The sequence below is a fragment of the Platichthys flesus genome, chromosome 1 (genome assembly GCF_949316205.1).
Source record: "Platichthys flesus chromosome 1, fPlaFle2.1, whole genome shotgun sequence".
Classification (NCBI taxonomy): domain Eukaryota; kingdom Metazoa; phylum Chordata; class Actinopteri; order Pleuronectiformes; family Pleuronectidae; genus Platichthys; species Platichthys flesus.
Genome location: NC_084945.1, coordinates 17,155,742 through 17,160,392, shown reverse-complemented (window position 1 = coordinate 17,160,392; position 4,651 = coordinate 17,155,742).

The window sequence follows — 4,651 nt, the reverse complement described above, 5'->3', positions numbered from 1 at the left end:
ACGTCTTGTGTTTTGGTGTAAATGCAAATTGCTTCCTGTTGTGCACGCGTGGCGTCATCACGTTACTAAACAAAGCGCACGTGCTCAGCGCATGGAGTCAGGGCTCCGATGAACAGTGGTGAAACCACCTACTGAAACTTAAATAACACCCTAAATACTGTGTAAAACACGTCATACAAGTATATGTACTGCTTTCACAGGTGCACGTCAGTCATTATAATAATAGCTAAACAATAATGGAAATAATAAAAATAAAATCACATTTCAAAACACAGTTACAAGATGCTTTATTATCACATCATTTGTATATAACTTATATATAAAAATTAAGTTAAAGTACCTGGTTTCTGTGACATTATCATGCATTATTCATATTATTGATAGATCCATGCCTAAGTTGCAAACTGCCATATCTGAGCAGTTGAAGGTAGTTTATATAAAGATAATCTCATTAAATACCAAGATAAAGATTGGGGAATCAAAAGAATATTATCTTTTTTGTGATATTTGGCTATACTGTACCTCTTCAGGCCTCAGTCTGTTAAAAATGTACCTATGTGAGAAGCTTAAAGGTGAAGTGTCTCTTTAGTGGAACTGCTAATAACCTATATATATCTGAAATATGATAAGGAGCCCCACAAAACTTTTAACAAAGAGTCCTATATTGTATTTCATAACCTTATCATTGGTATGTTATGTACTATCTTACAATAAAGGTAACTAGAAACTGCATCTGTAAGTAATAAGGTAGAAATTATGTGGCGTATAAATTATCGGCAAAACATGTAACTGGAGTTAGGTACAGTACTTGACTTCCTTTATACCACTGGTGAATCCAATAAATACAATGTTCTATGCAGGTATAAAAATGAAATGTATACTTGAGATGAAGTTTAAACACCGGATTTAGATCATCACAGTGGTGACACAGCTGTAGTATAAGTATAAACATCCTAACGTGTCATGAATGAGAATGGACAGTTGAGGTTTTTGTGGGCTCTGTCTTCCCATTATAACTCTTCAGGCTAGGATCAGAGACGGGCTAATTGCTCTCCAAGCTCTCCTGGAGAATGGGGAGTCACAAGCTATTAGGTCTACCTTCTTAACACAAAGCACCCCCGTCCCCTCAGTTCCATTGTCTGAGCAGAGCAGGACTAAAGAAAAGGGACATATGCTGGCTGTCAGTCCAGCTGTCAGCATCTGTCGTTCCTTAGCCAGATGCTCTATGGACAGGGAAGACACTCTAACCCCTCCCGTTCAACCGATCTTCAGAAAGGGAGGAGCTGTGTTGTAAATCTGCACCAAAGGATTGCACCAAAAAGTTATGACCACCAAACCCATGAAAACTCGCATAGACTCACAACTTGGCCCACAAATTTCAATGGCTGATATGTTTAACATTATACAAACTAAAGTTATCTAAGTAATCTCCTGAGGGGGCTTTTGGGAAATAAGGGGGTGGGCATGTGCAGATGTTGAATTAATACCTGCTCTACCCCTGAATTGCCTTATTTTCAAAACACAGACATATACACACTGTTATATTGTACAGAGTACGTTGTGTGTCATAAAATCATGTTTTTATTAAGGGTGCTGATTATGATCGTGAATCTGGCTCTAACAGTAGCTGGTTGTCTTTGAGTAATCAGTAACCATAATGAGTTTATCTTCTTATCTAATCCTATTAGAAATGGGTTAGTCTGATATATGAAGTGCAGGGAGGTCACTAAGGAGGGAGATGGTTGGACAAAGAGGGTTATGAAGGATTTCGTGGATAAGTTTCTCATATTCATGCAAAATGAATTAAGTAAGTCTTCAATTATTTAATATTAAGGTATAATGATACAGTTTGTTTCACAATGCCTATCTAGACACCCAGGATACCTTACATCAGAAATAAACAAAAATAATGAAATCAGATCAAACGTTAAAATCATACCACATATATGACATAAGAATAGTTAGTTAGAAGTAAAACCAAGGTTAAAATGCCATTACTTCCCAGAGTTCGAGGTGATGTGTTAATTTATCTTGTTTGAATTCATCAACAATCCAAAACCCACACATAACTCTCATAAAAGACATAAAAGGGAATTAGCAAACTCCAAATTTCTGCCATTTATAAACTTTATATTACAGCTGTTGTATCTGATTATCAAAATTGTTGCAGATTATGAATGTATTGATCCACTATTTGTCCAATCATGGCAGCTCTAGATTAAAGTAAGAAAGACATGTGGACAAATGGGACGTATGAGCACCATAGGACTTATCATTATATGCACAGGGTTTGGAACTCCTGGTCATGGAAATTGTGTTGATATGAATTTAGAGTAAATTGCCCTTTTGCTTATTTTTATTTGTTTTGCTGTACATCATCAAACTCAGCTAAATATTTGCTTGATCTCTTGACCTGGACACATAGTGTTTCTGCATCCTGAAAGCACTTGGATGATCACACATATGCATGTATACAGTGTACATTCATATAATCTCTATATGTGAACACAATAACCAGGCCTGACAGAGGACTTACATAATCCTGCATCCCATCTGCAGCATTCAGTGTTTGGGTCTGTTGCCTAATCACATTGGATCTTTTCAGTTTCCTCCTCCTCCTCCAACACTGACTCGTCCTTCTCCTCTTTGAGTTCCCCCCCCCCCCCCCCCCCCCCGTGGCCTCCCTCTCCTCCCTGCTCCTGACCAAAGCTTGACTCAGGAGAAACAGAGGCAGATGTTCCAGGAGCACACGACTGCCCTCAGCCCTACCCCCCAATACCTCCCATTTGTACTGGATCAGCAGTTAACCCCCGGAAAGAATTGACCATACAAGCACGCACACACACATACAAAGAGCACTGCTGCCCAGATCTGTACTGGCTCAACAGTTGTCCAACTGAATGAACAACACACACACACACATACACACTATGGGCTGCCAAGATCCCTTCAGTGTCCCTGATAGTAGCCACCCTGGGGTCAGGCCTGGTGTCAGCGTCCAGGGCCCAGGGTCTCTCTGGGCAGCTGGTCTGGCTAATCCTGCTGCTGGAGGCCACTGGTTCTCAAACCAAAGGCCAAGGACCCCCAGGGGGCCACGGGACAGGGAGCTCGGGGAGCAGGGAGTGTGTGATTTGTTCAAAATGCATTGTTTTCTTTGCTTACTTGCCTATTTGCTTTTTTTTTAAAGTCCAAATCAAACAGCTGGGTCGTCGTCAGCACAAATCTGCCACATCATCAAAAGTAGATTTATTGTTGTAACTTTGCCCCAGAGCCGTTCAAACCCTCAGAATGGATTTTTTTCATGATGAATTACAAAATATCAAGGAAATGATGTATAAAACATGTAGAAGTTTTCATAAGTTTTAGTTGTGCCAATATCAAAGTAAAAATCAGTCCATACTTCACTGTTTTTGGGAGGTAACACAACGTAACACAAGGTGATGTCTTCAAAAAGCTTTTTTCCAAATCCAACCAAGAATAAATCCAACACTGTTTAGTTTAATATCACAAAAGACACAGATTGAAATGCTAGATCAGTACTTTGCAATTTAGCTTGAAAAATCAATTGATTTAAGTGATCACTAGAATAAATCTATCAATGAACTAGTTGATGAACTGACTCCACTGCTTCAGCTTTTCACTGAGGGAAGCAGTGGACCAAGCAGACGTACAGGACGTGTGACGCCAGAGGGATAAAATGTCTTTATGTAACGCTGAAGCTACTGGAGATGAAACATAAAAAGAATGACGAAAAATATTAAATCTCCAAATAGAAATTATACATTAAATGCACTTATTCACTTAAATAAAAAAATGTATCATAGTGTCAGTCTGATTCACACACTGAGGCTAACAGGTGTTATGAGTTGCTACAGTCCTGTGTGGGATGGTAGGAATAGGCAGCCTCAGGTCTTTGTGGCTCAGATGGGGAGGGGACAGCAGGGTCTCGGGTTTCTGGCATCAAACTGTTGCTGTTGCTGGGGATTCTTATCCATCGCACCAACAGCCATCCTGGCCACTCGACTCTGCTGTTATTGTTATAATCAGCACAGGAAAGATCCCCTGTCTGTCTGTCTGTCTGCCTGTAGTGATGAGGGAAGTACTCACAACATGTACTCAAGTAAAATAAAAAAGTACCACAATAGTGAAAGTACTTGCCCTGATGTAATCGTGATGGAGACTCGGCCAAATCCATTTCAGGTGTTTCTTCAGTAATGCTGACACAAATACATGATGGATGCAATACATAGAATAATGCAATAACAGCAGCCCAATGATTTAAAGCATTTGTCAAATTGAAGATTAGTCTCCGTTCTGCTGTTTTATGAACTTGTTTAGCCTGCGTACAAATTAAACATGTCAGTCTGCAGTGGTTTTAGTAGCTGTGACATTTGTGTGTGTGTGTGTGTGTGTGTGTGTGTGTATGTGTGTGTGTGTGTGTTCGGTGTGATGGTGATGATGTTGAGGTTCCCACGACGGCCATCCATCCATTTCTTGGCACACACACACACACACAAACACACACAGGCCATATGGCCACAGCATACCCATTGCATGCCTCCACTGTGCTTTGGCCCAGGGACCCACAGCATAGCTTCACATACAGAGGCATGTGGCCTGTAAATGAGAGGATGGAGAGAGAGAAATGGAG